General features: G+C 42.1%; 1 protein-coding gene and 1 non-coding gene across 3 annotated transcripts in view; both read left to right on the forward strand.

The window, feature by feature from the left end:
• Window positions 1-18,441, forward strand: part of CECR2 (CECR2 histone acetyl-lysine reader) — a 118,247-nt gene that overhangs the window by 22,565 nt on the left and 77,241 nt on the right. The gene's annotated exons all lie outside the window — the stretch shown is intronic.
• Window positions 809-912, forward strand: LOC139183405 (U6 spliceosomal RNA). Its single transcript, XR_011566993.1, has one exon. It is a non-coding gene; the product is annotated as a U6 spliceosomal RNA (small nuclear RNA).

The raw sequence follows: 18,441 nt of genomic DNA on the forward strand, positions 1-18,441 counted from the left end.
CTTCTCTGTCCTTCACTGTATCTCCTGGAGTTTGCTCAAACTCATGTCCGTTGAATTGGTGATGCCATCCAGTCATCTCATTCTCTGTCACCCTCTTCTCCTCCTGCCCTCAGTCTTCGCTAGATTCAGGTGAGTTGGCTCTTCTCATCATGTGACCAAAGTGTTGGAGCTTCAACTTCAGCATCATTCCTTCCACTGAATATTCAGGGTTGACTTCTTTTAGGATTGATTGGTTTGATCTTTTTGCAGTCCAAGAGGCTCTCAAGTCGTCTTCAGTATCACAGTTCGAAAGCTTTTTTTATGGTTCAGGTCTCACGTCCGTACATGACTACTGGAAAACTGTAGCTTTGACTATACAGGCCTTGGTCGGCAAAGTGATGTTTCTGCTTTTTAATATGCCATCTAGATTTGTCGGCTTTCCTTCCTAGCTTTCCTTCCAAGGAGCAAGCATCTTTTAATTTCAGTGACTGCAGTCACCATCCGCAATGATTTTGGAGCCCAAGAAAATAAAATCTGTCACTGTTGCTTCCTTTTCCCCTTCTATTTGCCACAGAGTGCTGGGGCCAGATGCCATGATCTTCGATTTTTGAACGCTGAGTTTTAAGCCAGCTGTGGACTCTCTTCTTTCATCTTCATCAAGAGGCTTTTTAGTTCCTCTTCACTTTCTGCCATCAGGGTGGTGTCATCTGCATATCTGAGGTTGTTGGTATTTCTTCTGGCAATTTTGACTCCAGCTTGTGCAGCCTTGAATCCAGCCTGGCATTTCCTATGATGTACTCTGCATATAAGACAAACGAACAGGGTGATAGTTGATTCGGCAGTACATATACTAAAATTGGAAGAATATACAGAAGATTAGCATGGCCCCTGTGCAAGGATGACACGCAGATTTGTGAAGCATTCCGTATTTTTGCTCGATGACAACCTAGAGGGGTGGGATGGGGAGGGAAGTGGGGGGACATGGGTGCTTACGGCTGACTCCTGTTAATGTTCGGTAGAACCAATGCAATACTGTAATGCAATTACCTTCAATTAAAAATAAATAAAAGTAAATGAATAAATATTTAAAACAAAAAATAAGCAGGGTGACAGTACATAGCCTTGACATACTCCTTTCCCAAGTTTGAACCATTGTTCCATGTTTGATTCTGACTGTTGCTTCTTGACCTGCGTACAGGTTTCTCAGGAATTAGGTAAGGTGGTCCGGTATTCCCATCTCTTTAAGAATTTTCCACAGTTTGTTGTGATCCATATCACAACAAGGCTTTCGCATAGTCAGTGAAGCAGATGTGTTTTGGATCACTGCAAACTTTCCCCCGAGCTGTGAGTAGGACTGTTCCTTCCATGACCGTCTTTTCATGTAAACATTAGTTGTGTGTGTGCCTGCGTGCTCAGTCGTGTCCGACTCTGCGCGACCCCATGGAATGTAGCCTGCTAGGCTCCTCTGTCCATGGGATTTCCCAGGCAAGAGTACTGGAGTGGGTTGTCATTTCCTTCTGCAGGGGATCTTCCTGACCCAGGGATCAAACCCACATTTCTCGTGTCTCCTGCATTGGCAAGCGATTTCTTTACCACTGTGCCACCTAGGAAGCTGTTTACTGTTAGTGATATTTATTTTGATCACTTGGGTAGGGAAATTTATTGTTTTTGTTTTTTTATTTTTATTTTTTTTATCAGAGAGTGTTTATTACTTTACAATATTGTATTGGTTTTGCCTACATCAACAGGTAGGGAAATTTATATTTTAGATTGAGAAGAAGAGAAACCTACTAATATCACTCAGGCAGCTTACCCTTGAGAGGAGGAGAGCTCTGTACACTGACAGGTGCCAGAAAGTAAAGTAAAAGACTTAGTCACTGCCCACAAAATCGGAGAGAGAAGGGGAGATATTATAGAGGTAGATGTTCAAATAGACTATTGTAGTACAGTATTTGTGAAATGAAAGTGTGCAAAATACAGCAGAAGCTACTAGCTTTACAAAAAAAATAGCTGAGCCTGTTGGGGGATGGGTGTAGGGGAATTGGGACGGTTTCACAGCTTCCTTAGCCTGGAAGGCTGGGTAGAGAATTAACAGGTGCATAGGTACAGAGAGAGGGTCACTTAGTAGGATGGCAGGCCATGTGGAAGGGAGGAAGAGACTGTGCCAGAGAGGGGATGGCACTGTGGAGCCATCTGCAAGGTTGATGGGGGTACAGGAGATCAGGCTCAGTTAGTGCTGAGGTGATGGTTAGATAGGAAGGTTATTTGATTTTATTCTGAAGTCGGGGTTTTCAAACTTTTAAAGCTGTGAATCACTTTGTTAAAAGGAAATTTTATGCAGGAACTCAGTATATAAAACAGATAAAAATAGAGCACTGTTTGAAAAATTGCCATAGGTGATGAGCTATTCTAGTTTGAGCAGGAGAATGTTGTGATTTATAGTGTTTAGAGCAGGATGGCTAATAGTGTGCAGAAAATATTTGTTGACTGAATGGAAAGTAGAGTTCAGTTCCCTCTTAGTACAGAGGCAGCAGGTTGGAACTAGAAAGGCAGCCACCAGGCTGTCCAGTTGCCTCGGTGAGCGCTGCTGACCCAAGCTGGAGATTGAATGGGGCTGCGGGTGAGGGTTGGACACAGAGTTGGTTGGACAGTGGCTTGAAGAGACTAGTACCGGACCCAGTTCCATCCCCAGGGGTGTGTCATCCCCAGAGTGTTCTGGGAATTTGTGGAAGCCTTTTGGTGCCAGAGGTCAGAGGCAGCACTGGTGGAGAGAGGATGGGCGTGGGGGTGCTAGGCGTCACACGTCCAGCCTGAGGTCTTTCATGCAGGTAAAGGAAAAACTGGGATTTAAATCCAAACTTACGGTTTTACCTGTCAACAAGGGTAGTTTTTGCAGTGTTTAAACAGGTACCAAGATTTTTAGTAGTGCCACTGTTCAGAACCAAGGAAAGATGATAGTGTTTTGTTTGAAACGTTGATGAGAGTTTTTCACTGTTTGGGAATATCCTATATCGTATCTTACTCATCACTGATCATAGTTAATTGCTTACACCTCAGCTCGGTGTTGGTCTGTGTTTTTATTTTGGGTTCTGTGTTAACAGATGACTGCTGTGTCTTCTAGTGAGTCCATGCTTAAGCATTTACATTTTGGAATACTTTTTATTATGTACTTAATTTCTGTCTTCTCTTGATTATAGTTGGGGTCATATATCAATTATGTTCATGGTTGTAAGTTATATTTATGGTTGTAAGAAGGCATTATTATCTGTGAATTTCACTTCAGGACAGTGTGGGCGTTGTAAAGCTCAGTGCTGTGAGGAGGGGGTGCGGACTTAATGGGAGGACTCTCCCATCCCCGTGAGTCTTGGGACTCTGGCTTGGGGGCCGCCCAGATGCAGTTACTCTTCATTGAGATGAGGATTGCGTCTGGGGTGAAGGTGGTAAACGTGGGGCACGCTGAGGTTGGGCTTACACACAGCCTCAAGTTAGAAACGTGTGGTGGAAATTGTGAACTGGGATTTGGAGTTGAGGAGGAAAAATAACAGCATTTCTGGAGAGTGAGGTGCTTAGTGCAGGTTGTGGGCCAACCTGGGCGTCCTCCCCTGGCCGTGCTCTGCACCTGTGTGGCACTGCGCTGTGACACTGACTGCCGGCACACCCAGTTTTCTCATTTTTAAAAGTGGGGATAATATACTTACCCATTGAATTCATATGGAAATTAAGTGCCTTAAAACATGTCAAATACCTGAATAATGCCAACTTAAAAGTTGTATTCAAATTAGCTATTCACCAAAAATTCAGTAAATGCCAAGAATTTTGAATAGATGTATGAATTCTATCATTTGGGCCTTATAAAACAGAATTTTTATGAGAAGACTGAGGGCTAGGGAGATTTCCTGTAGACTCAGGAGTCATAAATTGTACAGGAAGTAAAAGTCTGAATTGGCTAGGATAGAATCGCATGCTGCCAGACCTTCCCTTCCATCCGTGGACCGCGGACCAGCAGCAGCAGCATCGCTTGGGAGCTTGTTAGAAATGCAGAATCGTAGGCCTCACTCTGAGATTGCTGTTTCAGACTTTGAATTTAAGTGAGGTTTCCAGGTGATTCCTGTGCATATTGAAGCAGGAGAAGCACTGGGCTCAGAGGTGTGAGCTGGTCTGGTTCAGCAGGGACGGGGAACAGGGAGGGAGGCCTTGCTCAGGGCAGGCGCTGGGCCGCCAGGCTGGGGAGCCTGGCCTCACTCCAAGTTTTAGCTTTGGGACCTTGGAGGTCTCCTCCATTCGCTGGCCCTCCGCTTTCTTATCTTCAGGTGAGGCAAGTTGTCTTCCGCTCTGATGTTTCCGGGTTTTCTCCTGGGAAGACCACTTGTGCATGGTGGTTAGGATTTGGACGGTGTGGGAGGTGAGTGGAGCATCGGGAGTGTGCTTAGGCATGAGTACACCATGAATGGAAATGGTGGATTTTACTAACGTAAATATAGTCAGTCATCCTTTCTGAATTTTGTTCAGAAATCTTAAAGATTTAAGAGACACATTCTTTAAGCATATCTTCAAATTTAAAGCTGGCAAGCTGAAGCTTCTGTGGTGATTATTTTTTCTTTATTTGGCTTATTCTCAAGTGAACATATCATAGTTGGATATATTTTATATTAACTTCTAAAATAGTATTACTTTTTAAAAAAAATCTAGAAATCACATTTGGCTTCCACATTTTGTCTGAGCTTCCTCATTTTTCTTCAGACTTTCTGAGGACCTGGACAGTATCTACTATGTTGTACCTGCAGGGATCATGTCTAGAATAAACGGAATTCCTTGGTAGCTCAGTCGATAAAGAGTCTGCCTGCTGGGCAGGAGACCTGCGTTCGATCCCTGGGTGGGGAAGATCCCCTGGAGAAAGAAACGGCAACCCACTCCATTATTCTTGCCTGGGAAACCCCATGGACAGAGGAGCCTGCTGGGCTACCTCCATGGGACCGCGAGAGTCGGACACGACTTACCAACTAAACCACCGCCAGGTATTAGATAATGTTTTGTGTTTGATTTATAAATTTTTCTTAAAAATGTTTTAGCTTCCTTGAAGTTGAAAAATACAGGTCTTTGCCCTGTGAGTGTAGTTGCAGTGTAATCTTCAGGAATATCTTCAGTTTTTATCCCAAACTCAGGTTGCCTCACTGAGGAAAAGAGGTTTGTAATACACAAAAGAAAAAAAAGGTATGGGGGAAGTGGAGGGCTCAGCAACACGCAGCCATGAGGTGTTCTGGAGTAGGTGGTAGTGGTTTCCTACCACTGACTATTAAGGAGTGGTGTGGAGAAGGCAATGGCACCCCACTCCAGTACTCTTGCCTGGAAAATCCCATGGGCAGAGGAGCCTGGTAGGCTGCAGTCCATGGGGTTGCAAAGAGTCAGACACGACTGAGCGACTTCACTTTCACTTTTCACTTTCATGCATTGGAGAAGGAAATGGCAACCCACTCCAGTGTTCTTGCCTGGAGAATCCCAGGGACGGGGGAGCCTGGTGGGCTGCCGTCTATGGGGTCGCGCAGCTGAGATCAAGGAAGCCAGAGATCACTACCTCCCAGCCCCTAGGGGAGGCGCTTCGCAAAGTCTTGCTTCCTGCAGAACACTTCAATTTGAATTTAAAATCTTTGTATTTAAACAGGGGTTGCATTTTGAGTTCTGTGCTGACTGCCATCTGCTTTTCTCCCAGGTTTGGGAACATGAGGAAAGCCAGCAAGCCTGGGAAGGCCAGAGAGAGGGGAGAGGTTCTGAAGGGGGTGGGGGCTCTCTTAAGTAACTGGCTGCATATCTGTGTAATCATAATCTCATCTATCTTTGTACAGTTGGTTGAGGGGACCCCAAGAGAGCCTTGTCCTTGCAATGAGCAGGATCTACTCTCTAGTTGCGGAGCGAGCTTCTCATTGTGGTAGCCTCTCTTTTTGCTGAGCACGGGCTCTAGGGCGCGTGGGTTTCGGTAGTTGTGGCATGAGGGCTCAGTAATTGCATTGCACAGGCTGAGTTGCTCCGTGGCGTGTGGATTCTTCTCAGACCAAGGATCGAACCTATGTCTCCTGCATTGGCAGGAGTGTGGCTTCATCACTAAGCCACAAGGGAAGCCCCGAACCCTTTATATTTTAGAATCATTTTAGATTTACTGAAAAGTTACTGTCACAGTACCGAGAGTTCATGTATTACCCTGTTAGCAAACTTTTTCTGTGGAGGGCCAGATAGTAAGTATTTTAGGCTTTGTGGACAGATTGTCTCTTCTTGGAATAGCTTAGTTCTGCCAGTGTAAGGCAAAAGCGGCCATAGCTGGACAATAAGTAAATGAAGGGTATGGCTATGTTCCAGTAGATTTTTTTTTTTTTTTTCCCTTTGGTATGCCATGTGGCTTGCGAAATCTTAATTCCCCAACCAGGGACAGAACTCAGGCCCTGGCAGTGAAAGCGCCAAGTCCTAACCACTGGACCACGGGTGAACTTCCTCAATAAAACTTGATAAGAGCAGGTGGCTGGTTGGATTTTGGTCAGTGGACATTAGTTTTTTGACTCCTGCTGAATACCTTTTACCCAGCCTTCCTGATGTTTAATCTTACACGACCAGGGTACATTTGTCAAAATGAAGATACTTCGGTACAATGCTGCTAACTAAACCCAGACTTTATTTGAATACGTGTCCGTCTTTGATTCGGTTTTCAGTCTTGGCTTCAGCTTTATGCTTTGTTGACAGCATGTCTCCTCAGCCTGTTACTGTCAGCTGGAGACTCTGGATACTCATTTTGCTCTGTGAGCTTTGTTGCCCAAATTGTCCTAGCTTTGGCCTTTGTGGTTCTTTCAGGTAAGCCTATGTCTTTTGGATATGTCCTCAGTTTTTCTTTTTTGAACCCTTTTTGTCTTTTTGGCTGCACAACATTTGGGATTTTAGTCCCCCAACCGGGGACTGAAGCTGTACCCCCTGCAGTAGAACCGCAGAGTATTAACCATTGCACCTCCAGGGAAGTCCCTCGAATACTTTCTGACTGAGTTATATTCCGTTATAAAGATATACTCCTCTTCTCTCTTGATCTTTTTGTGAGGTGGTGGACGTTTGGATTGTTTCCACCGTTTGTTTTGGTATGAATAATAACTTGGTGTATTTGCTAATGGGTATTTTTGTGAGCATGTATTTTCTTTTCTCCTGCCTGGGTACCTAGGAGTGGAACTGGAGTTGTTTGACTTTATAATAAACCCCAAACTTGTTACCACAGTGGCTGCACGAGTTCCAGTTTTTCCCCTCATCATCACTGCTCAGTATCGTCTGTGTGATTATGACGTTCTGGTGGTGTGGAGTGCTGCTTCCCTAATGATGATGATAGTCAGCACCTTTCCATGTGTGTGTTAGTGATTCACGTATTGTTGATGGAATTTCTATTAGGATATTTTGGTTATTTTAAAAATTAGTCTGTTAGGTGTATATGTTCTGGATGGAAGTCCTTTGTCAGAATTATTTACATATCTTTTCTTTCACTATGTGAGTTGTCTTTTCTTTCAGTCTATGAATTTTCTCTTTTCTAGTCTATGAGTTGTCTTTTCTAATTAATAAATTACAATTTTCGAATTCTAATTTATCAATTTTTTCTTTTATGGTTGTGCTTTTGTTATCATCATATCTAAGACATTTTTCCTTGCCCAGGGTCACAGAGGTTTTCTCTTACATTGTCTTTTGCGGAGGAGGGCTGCACCTTGAGGCATGTGGAACTTCCCCACCACACCCTCTGTGGTAGAAGTGTGGAGTCTTAACCACTGGGCCACTGGGGAAGCTGTTCTTAATATTTTCTTTAGGTTTTATTGTTTTAAAAAAATATTTCTGTGTTTTTTTTGGCTGTGCTGGGTCTTTGTTGCTCCATGGGCCTTGCGCTAGTTTCGGCAAGCTGGGGCTGCTCTCTAGTTGCGGTGCGCGGGCTTCTCTTGTTGCGGAGTGTGGGCTCTAGGGCTCGCAGGCTTCAGCAGGCGCGGGTCCCAGGCTCTAGGTCGGCGGTTGTGGCGCACAGCCCTGTTGCTCTTCAGTATGTGATCCTCCCGAACCAGGAATCAAACCCATGTCTCCCTCATTGGCAGGTGGATTTTTTTTTTTTTTTTTTTTTTATACCACAGAGCCACAAGGGAAACCCTGTTTTGGATTTTATATTTAGATCTATGATCCATTTTGAATTGATTTTTGCTTATGGTGTGAGGCATTAATCACAACTGTTGTTTTGTTTTGTGTATATTGTGGCACCATTTGTTGAAAGGACATCCTTTATTCATTGAATTGCTCTTGTCCTTTTATAAAGAATCAGTTGCTTACAGATGTGTGGGCTCACTTCTGGACCATTATCCTGTCTCATTATTGAACTTGTCTGTTTTTAGGCTAATACCACACTGTCTTGATTACTATAATTTTGTCATAATTCTTAAAATTAAATAATGTTAGTGATATTCACTCGGCCTATTTTATGTCCTTTGTACTTCTATATGGATTTTAGAATTATGCTGAGATTTTGAATGGGATTGTGAGGAATATACAGATCTTGTGGGAAATTGACCTTTTAATAGTATTTAGTCTTTTCTGTTTGTTTAGATTTTATTTAGTTTCTCACAGAAAAATATGTTTTTCAGTTTAGGTCCTACCTTTTGTTGGATTTTTCCTGAAGCATTTTATACTTGTTTTCTATGCTGTTGTATATTTTAAAAATTTTTAATCATTTAAGAAGTTGGTTTTTACTGTGCTGTTGTACATTTTAAAAAGATTCCAGTTGTTTTTTGCTAGTTTATAAACATGCAATTGAGTTTTATATATTGATCTTATATCCTGTAATTTTCCTAAATTCACTTTTTTAGCAGTATTTTTGTAGATTCCATTGGGTTTTCAACATAGATGATGTGATGATGTCTATAAATAAGACAGTTTTGCTTGTTTCTGATCTGGGTACCTTTTATTTTTCTTGCTTTATTGCTCTGTCTAGAACTCCCCATAAAACGTCAAATAGAAGCAACCAGAGCAGTCATCCTTGTCTTGTTCTTCATCTGAGGGAAAAGCATTCAGGCTTATCACCCTTTTATTTTGATTTTTTTCCTAAAGTTATTTAGAAGTATGTTAATTTAGTTTCATATACTTGGGGATCTGTCAGAGTTTTCTGTTATTGATTTCTAACTTAATTCTATTTTGGTCAGACAAGTAGAGTTGGCATCTTTTTTTTTAACTTCTCATATTCATAATTTTAATGCAAAATTAAACTGTAAAGAAAAAACATTTATAGTGAATATGAAAACATGTGGTACATGTTCTTAATATATAAGAAGACATTATAACAATAAGGGCAAATGTAATAGTTGAGAAAGTCAAGAACATGTAGAGAAGCAGCTCACTAAAAGAAGTAACCAGTAGCCAGCGTGTATGTGGGGATATGTTTGTCTTTGCTAGTGGGGTTGTCTGTTGTTTTTGTCTATTATTTCCTTTTGGGGATACATGCCTCCTCTACTCCACAGTTTCTTGCCTCAAGTTGGCATCCTTTAAAGTTGATTGAGACTTGTATTGTGGTCCATAACGTGGGCTTGCTAGTTATTTAATGTGTACTTGAAAAGAATGTGTGGTCTGCTGTCGTTGGCTGGAGTTTTCTTTAAATGTCAGTTCAGGAGCTTGGGTACCTTTAAACACAAAGAGTGAAATATGACATAGATTCTTTTCTCTTTCCCCAAATTCATAATGTGAGTGCTTAGATCCTGCCATCTCTTTCTACTAGCTGAGAACAGTCTCCTGATTAGAATGACAGCTCTGAGCTGGAAGGCCTTATTTCATTAGTGCACTAACCAGCCACAGAGATTAGCTTATTGGCTACTTAATAATTAAATGAAGTTGGTTGTAATTCTTTGAGCATACACAGAACTTAGTAGGTTAACCCTTTACTGCCCAGGATTCCTGAGGTGTTCATGTATGAATACAGAGGAGCCTAAAATCCTTGAAAACTATGAGAAAGGATGTTTCAGTTAATTTCAAGAGAAGATCTCATTTAAGAGGCATATTAAATAAAAACAAAATTACAGATTTGGAAACTAGTTCTCTGACTTGAATATTCCTTTATTAACTGATCTTGGAGTCTTAATGGAAGAACTTCTATACCAGCATTTCTTTCGGCTAGCCAGTTTTACTCTTTGAGGAGGTTTCACTAAAGCATTTCCTTGGTTATTTCATATCCTTGAAGCAGCCTTGTAAGACACAGAGGAAGGTTAGTGGAAGAGAAGGCTGCACTAGATTATAGATCACTGGTGGTGAACCAAATATGGACTAGAATTCCAGAAATGAAAGAGACCTTGGGTAAGGTGATGGGCATCCGGTGGTTGAGGAAATTCAGATGCAGAAAAGTTAGTGGTTGTTTGACAGCAGGGTGCCATGCCCCTCAAAGGGACTTTGACAGTCTTGAGACATATTTAGTTGCCACAAGTTAGGACAGGGGGCCCCCTAGTATTCAGTGGTTAGAAGCCCAGGAAATTGCCAAATATCCACAGTCCCCAGAACAGAATAGTGCTCTGGGCCAAAATGTCAGTACTGCTGAGCTTAAGAATGGTCTGCATTCAGTTTATCTTGAGTTTTGATCAGAATCTGAATCTAAAACTGCTTCCAGTGATGTACATACTCGCCATTAGCTGCTCTTATTTTTCATTCTTTTCAACTTCATTTTAAGATTCAAGGTAAAATCCACATAACATAAAGTTAACCATTAACCACTTTAAAGTGTATAATTCAGTGGCATTTAGTAAATTCAGTATGTTGTGCAACTGCCATCTCTTTGTAGTTCCAGGATATATCCATCACCCCACAAGGAGACCTCACACCTTTAGACAAGGCTCCATTCCCTGCCCCAGCTCTGGCCACCACTAATCGGCTTCTGTCTCTATGGAGTCTTTTTTTTTTTTTTTTTTAATGTTTCTGGATTCTAAATTCTTTTTATAAGGTTTTTAAGAAATAAACTGGATGAGAAATCAGGAGCATGGACATGGCATCTGGGGTCCCCATTCTTTTCTGTCAGTGATGGGGGGAAATCATTCATTTGACCTTTTCCCTTTATTTATGTGGCTGCTGGCCCAGTAGCCAGAATATTTTTCTGCTTTACATGAGTCTGAAGTTCTAGCCCACAATCTGTTTGCTCAGAGCTTTTATGGATGTCTGTGAAAGTTGCTCAGTCGTGTCCGACTCTTAATTCTCCAGGCCAGAATACTGGCATGGGCAGCCCTTCCCTCCTCCAGGGGATCTTCCCAACTCAGGAATTGAACCCAAGTCTCCCACATTGCAGGCGGATTCTTTACCAGCTGAGCCACCAGGGAAGCCCTTGGACGTCTGTAACAGAATTTAATTTCTCACTGATTCTTTCTTACCCGGTATGCTTCTGAGCCACCTCCCCAGGTACTGAACCTAAATGTCCTTACATTGATGTGCTTGAAATTAGGAACTGAAGTGATTAGGGAGGTAAATTCATCCCATTACTAAACATAAATGTGTTTGGAGTCATTTAGCACCTAATTTGTATTGCTTTGTAATTAAAAACAAAAACAAATATATTCCTATGTTTTCATTCCTGCTTAAAACCCTGTAGTGGCTGCTTCTTGGGTTTAGAGTAAACTCTGAATTCCTTACCATTGTGTAATAGGGTCCCCACAGGCTCTGCATCCACTCCTGGCCTGTTCCTTCCTCTCCCTGGCTCTTGGTGTGGGCACATGAGCCCTTTTTCTCATGAAGGATCCCAGCTCCTTGAGGCCTCTGCAGCAGCAGTTGCCTCTCTGCGCATAGGGAGACATGCCTTGTACTGGTTTTCGAATCTTAGCTCACGTGTCATCTCACATGTGAAACCTGCACTGATTATCTTGCCGTCTATGGCTTGTTGTAAAAATTTCGAGTGAGTATTGTGGAGAGAATAATACAGCAAATTCCCCTTACACACGCTTTTGTTCACAGTCAGCCAGTTTAGAGCAGCGCTGCCTCTTCCTGAGCGTCGCTCTCTGTCATATTGCTCTTTTCAGTTTTCTTTTTTTGTGGTTGGCGTTTTTTTGTGTACACCCAGGACTGTGAGTTTTTTGAGCAGTAATCTTGTCTGTCCTATTTACTTTTGCCTGGAACATGTTCCTTTGTCTGTGTACATAGTAGGTGCTCAGTAAATATTTACTGAATGAATGAAATGAAATAAACTTCCTCAAATCAGAGACTGTGCCTAACGCATGTTTGTCTTCGTAACTGTGCCTGATCCAGAGCTGTTGCACACACAGGTTCCTCTCCTCTCCTCTCCTGACAGTAGATTTGTGGATGCAGTAACCCACGTGCAGGGTTTCTGTGATGGGAGGAAGGAGAGAATACTCTTCTTTGCATTTGCTTTCAGATTGCTCTGCTTGTATAGTAAGACTGGAGATTTTTTTCCTGTTGCCATATTCACTTGGTGTTTAGTCTCAGTTGTTGTCTGCTTATAGGTAAACTTGTAACTCATACTAGAAGCCCACATTTATCTTTCCTTCCCTGACTGGTTGTTTCTAGAACTCTGGAAGGTAAGATCATCTAGGTTTAACTCCCATTTTACAGATGAGGACTTTGCCCAAAGTCGTACAGTAAGGTGGTGGGTTCGGTTGGGGTTGGAAATGAGAGCCAAGCCTAGCAGTTAAAAGTATTTTGTAATTTTCTCTCTGTTGCATATTTATGAGTTCTGTTTTATTAGTTGGACTCTAAGTTTTATTAGTTCTTTGTGATCAGGGGCTATGTACTCTGAGTACCTGTTATAGCTTTTAACACCAAGCATAGACTGATGTTTTTGGATTAGGAGACTAAAGTAAGAGCATTGCTTTATTTGAGAATTAATTTAGTGTTATATTGCTATTTCTCCCTGCCTTATGGGAAGAGACACTTGGAGGACAGAGCTTGCTTATTTATGCAGAGGGCACATACAGGAACTGAGAATGGGGCGGATGAGACGGGGAGGGTTAACAGAAGGCTACAGGCGGAGGCTTTGCTCTTTGGAGCGAGTCCATCACTTCCTGCTGTCCAGTCCAGTGTGAAAGACCATCTGGGCCTCCCCTCAGCAGATGAACGTGATGTAGTGGATGTGAGATATAAAAGCTGGGTTTTGCTGAAAGTAATTGTCAGGTTAGATAGATCTGGAAATATCCAGTGCAGAGATGGGATTGAAATGGGCAAAAAAGTGTAATGATTATTTATAATTATTTTGAGCCAGTGTAAATCTATTTATATCATGCAGACATATACTGAATACTTTTAAAATACGTGGTATCATTATAACGTCGCTTTATGTATGTGTGTGCTCAGTCGTGTCTGGCTCTTTGCGACCCCACAGACTGTAGCCCACAAAGCTCTGCTGTCCATGGGATTCTCTAGGCAAGAATACTGGAGTGGGTTACCATTTTCTACTCCAGGGAATCTTCCCAATGCAGGAATCAAACCCAGGTCTCCAGTGTCTCCTGCATTGGGAGGCGGATTCTTTACTACTGAGCCACGTGGGAAGCCCATTATAACATATTATATAGTTTTATTTCTTTTTAAAGTCATATATAATGAACATTTTCTGTGTTAATACTCAGTACTGCTGTAGAAATCAGTAAGTGATGTTTTTGTTTGTCATGGCTGATACTGGAATAACGTACCTCATTTCTTTTGCATGTTGAATGAATGATGATCAATAGCTGTGGCTGCAGTTTTGGTGTTCTTCTTTATTGTAACTAGGAGTTACAATAAATTACCCTTGGGAAAGGGTAAGTTCTGTGTATCTAGTCTGGTTCCCCAAAGTAAGACCTTAGGAATTGCCACCATTGAGACTCGGTGGTACAGCCAAGGCCAGTTGTTTTCTTAGAGCTACACTTGGTTTTCTGTCTCTGACTGCGTTTTCATTCCCTGCCCCACCCTGCGCCCTGCAGCTGCTTCTGTGCTGTGTGTGCCTAAAGCAGGCTTGGGCTTCGGCGTGGCTCCCATTCTCAGGGCTGAAGAGCCTGAGCCTTTGGCTCCCAGTGCAGCAGTATCGCTTGCTGGTTTTTCACTTTGGGGGAGGGATACGAGGACCCTTTCAGATCCCTCCCGTCTTCAGCAGATCTAACTGATGGAAGATAGAAAGACGCCCTCTGCCCACCACCCCCTGCCCCATGCTGTGGGGTCAGCCGGTAAACCCTTTTTTCTGGAGGCTCAGCCAACCGCAAATGAGGACTTCTGAGGTTGGGATGGTTGTATCGGGAAGTCTGCTATATCCCTCAGAGCTCTCGAAGTCACTCAAGAAGCTTGCACATGACTTGTCGTTTCCATTAGGGGGCGCTGCCTTCCTCTGGGCTCAGCCACCTCCTTTCTCCTGACGGGGTGGGCACTGCGGTGTTTTGTGCATTTGCACTCTGTCCCCCAAGATGGGCTGCAGTCAGACTCTTCTGATTAGCACTGTTACAGTTCTCTTCAGGAAACACTCTTTAAAACCGCTCTGAGGTGGAGAGAGTCTGGGCTCAGCCCCACTGCCACTCTTGGGACACACAGACCTTTCCTTGACCTTGTTGGAAAGACATCCTCCGCAGAGCCCATAGGCTGGTTTTAGATAAGGGAGACCTGTGATGATTGTGAACCTCCTATAAAGGGATCAGAATCAAGGAGTTATTCTTGTGGGAGAACAAAGCTGGAGTGTGGGGAAAACAGGAACAAGCTGTGTCCTCACAGTGCTGGAGGGGTGCGTCTTCCTTGTAAGTTTCCCTTTTCCAGGCACTTACTGGTCAAGACCTCAAGTGATGCTTAAACTTTGCTTTTAACTGTTCTAATTGGATCCTTAATGCACTGTTCTGTCTTGGCGTTAGGCGACCTGTTTGGTCACACTCACTGTCCAGCCACTGCTTGTCTTGCTCCCCTGCCTCCTCACCCCTCAGACACACACACACTGTTTGGATACTCTGGTCTGAGCAGCAGGAAAGTGGGTGTTTGGTCTCAGAGAACCTTCTCTGCTGCAGGACCTTAGGTCCAGTTTTCCATTTGGTATTCAGTCTGACATTTTAGACCAACCCTCCTCTCCAGATGTTCTGAAAGCTAGATGAGCAGTTTAAAAGTAGTCCAAGTTTCACATACATTTACTTGGAAGACAGAGTCTAGAATCAGTCCAAGTCTCTGGAAGACAGGGTTTCAGATGACCAAGTTTTGAGGTGTATTGCAAGTATTGTTACTGATGTGAATTACCTTAGTTGGTAAAGAATGTACCTAAAAGATTAATTTGAGCAGATGCAGATGTAATCTTTTTGCTCACTCTCTAGGATGGGAGAAAACTTGTTGGGGTGAGGAGTTGGAGTGTATCATAGCTCATCAGGGCCAAATCTGTCCATCATTCACCTTCGCCCTTCTTGGTGATCTTTCCTTTTGGGGCATGCTTACATGTGTGAGGAATCTGTAACCAGTGACGAATTCCTGAAGTGTGGTTGTAAAAGTTAAGAGTTGCCTATAGACAACTCTTAAAATACTTCTTCCTAAATTGTCTCTTATTTAGATGGTGGAAAAGTATGGTGGTGACTCAGTTCACTTAGAAGGCATTTGTATTGGTGCCTTTTGTGTGTAGCAGTGGGCCCTTAAGTGTTTGAATACAGGAATCGATAGATGAAACGATTTTCTTCTTGCCAGTGAAATGTGCCTGTTGACAGGCACTTGGCATTTCGTCCGAGTCTCTGACTTCAGTGTCCTTTTTCTTCCCTTCTTAGAAGGTTCAGTATTCTGCCCTGCATTTTTGGCCCAGTGTTTTCATTCAATATGCTGCTGCTTATTAGGTGAACTGCTTTCTTGCTACACATTTCAAATAAAGACTTTTGAAACTTAGAGTAATCCATATGTGAATTGGGACAGGACTGGCATTTTGGGTATAATTCACTGGAGCGCAGGCAGTATGACGGGGCTTGTAATTTCCTTCATATTTTATATTGTTCCTCTAGAGAAGTACCCATAGACAGATACCATTTTCTAAATGATTCCAGAGTAGTGCTTTACAGTGCCTATTCCACTGCGCCCTAGGTCTCTTCCAGTTATTTCATTGTGTTGTAAAACTCATGGTATTCAAGATAAAATTGTAATTCCCCTATAGAAATAATTCCATATAACAGGATACAAGGTACAAAACTATTGTACAGTATCTGAAATCTCCCCTTTTGCTATAAACTGGAGAGAAGGGAAACAAATGTTTGTACATTATAGTGGAAAAGAGAGATCATGTTCTTCCAAATGTGCTTGCATGAAGTAGTGTTAATATCCCCTTTTAGCACCACGTGTGAACTATCTGGGGCTTCCCAGGTGGCGTTAGCAGTAAAGAACCCACCTGCCAGTGCAGGAGACTTAAGAGACCCAAGTTCAGTCCCTCGATCGGGAAGATTCCCTGGAGCAGGGCATGGCAACCCACTCCAGTGTTCTTGCTGGAGAATGCCGTGGACAGAGGAGCCTGGCGGGCTACAGTTCACGGGGTTGCAGAGAGTTGGACACGACTGAGCAACTTTGCATGCAGCATGTGAACTATCTGGGGATGAAGTTGAAATGAGATAATGTAGTGGCCAAATGCATCTGGAACTCTTGGGAACAATGTGACCTATAGTATAGTACATCAAAGTACAGTAAAAATCTGAAAATCTAGGATTTTGTATTCCAGAAAGTTCTGATGGTATAGCATCTGTGTGCTAACCACTAGGCATACAAAGAGGTTTTTACTGTAGTAATATTTTCTTATGGATAGGCAGAGTGCATTTATTAGAACTGTTTGGCTTGCTAGTAAGATGAACAAATCATGATAGATCTTAGCTGAATGAGAGAGTATATTTCACTACTCTTGATAAATTTGCCATTTATGTTATACAGTCTAGAAGTGATATACTGTATTCAGTTGTGATTATCTCAAAAGTCTTTTGACCTTTTTATTTCATATATTATTTGTGTTGGCCTCAAGTCAGTAGCAGAGGTGTAATAATAGTGGATTGCGATCACTTTAGTTATACCACCAGAAAGCAGCACTAATAACGTGACTTGAATAAGGTAAAATCAGAAGTGTGACCATTCAGGATTTCAGTATAGGTTATCTACGTTGCCTGGTACACATTTTTTGTATTTAAATTTTTTAATTGAAATATAGTTGATTTACAGTGTTTCTGCTATACAGCAGTGATTCAGTTATACATAATTTAAAAAAATTTTTTTCCATTGTAACTTAGGATATTGAATATAGTTCTCTATGCTATATATAGGACCTTGTAGTATATGGTATTAATTTTTATATATAAGGTTAATAGTTATTTCAATGGGAAAAGAAACTTGCACTGTATTCTGACTCATTAGATTGTTCTCCCAGTCGGCATTCACAGCCCTTCAGTATGCAGCACAGCTCCTGCACCAACCCATTCAATAGATCTCTTTTACAAGCCATTTCTGCAGTACTAAAGAATTCCTCTGTCTATATTTGTGGGTATTTCTTAATATAAGATGATAATAATCAACTGTGTTTTCAATAAAATTGTATGTGCATGCTGTTGTATTATATATAGTTCATTTTCGTTACCCTACATTCTACTGTGGAAATGCCTGCCACACAGAGCGAAAGACCAGGCGGTGAGTGCTATGGCAGTCCGGGCCTCCCTGGGCCAGCAGTCATCCTGCCTCTGCTCTAAGCCTGCCTTGTTGGTGGGGAGGAACATGCCTGGTAGTACCTCTTCCTGAGACGATGGTTGTGTTATAAGTGAGTCTGAATTTGGAGATGAAAAATGTTGACTTCAGCAATTTAATTTTATCTCCTTGCTTGGTTTATTCTGTAAATAATGTGAAGCTTTTAATCTATCAATCAATCATCCATCCATTGGTAGTCCACTGAGAACCAACTTCCTTCTTCCATTTAAATTTTGTTCACTGGAGATTTGAGGCTTCATCACTGCCTTCTGAGGCCAAGGTTTTCTAGTATACTGATGATGTCTGGGAAGAAACGTTTTGGGGTTGTTTTCTATTTCTAGATCATTCCCATTCTGTGTTGGAGAGGCTGAAATGGTGAAATTATGAAGCCAGCAGTTAGTGCTAAGGGAGTTGAGTGCCCTGTTTACTGAAATACCTATGAACACAGCCCCTTTAATGGTGATGAATTTCATGTAAAATATTTGAACCTAGGCAGCTAAGGATATGTGTAGGGTCAAAGGTAAGTTGAGACACAAAGAAAGGAGTAGTGATTTTTATATTTACTTAGTGCTTTTCAAAATGATTACTAATACTGAATTTAGAATTGCTTGACTTCGTGAGTCAAGAAGGTGGAGTGCATATCTTTTTAATTGTTTTCTTTTTCTAGACGCTTATTATTTCTTACTGATTTTTGTATTGGTTTACTTGGTTGTCAAATATTGATAAATATCTTCCCCTCAGTAATGCCTGGTGAGGCAATGGAGGGTGTTAGTTAAGGGCTTGGGCTCTAAATTGCCCGGATTCAGATCT

This window comes from Bos indicus, chromosome 5 (assembly GCF_029378745.1).
Source record: "Bos indicus isolate NIAB-ARS_2022 breed Sahiwal x Tharparkar chromosome 5, NIAB-ARS_B.indTharparkar_mat_pri_1.0, whole genome shotgun sequence".
Lineage (NCBI taxonomy): Eukaryota > Metazoa > Chordata > Mammalia > Artiodactyla > Bovidae > Bos > Bos indicus.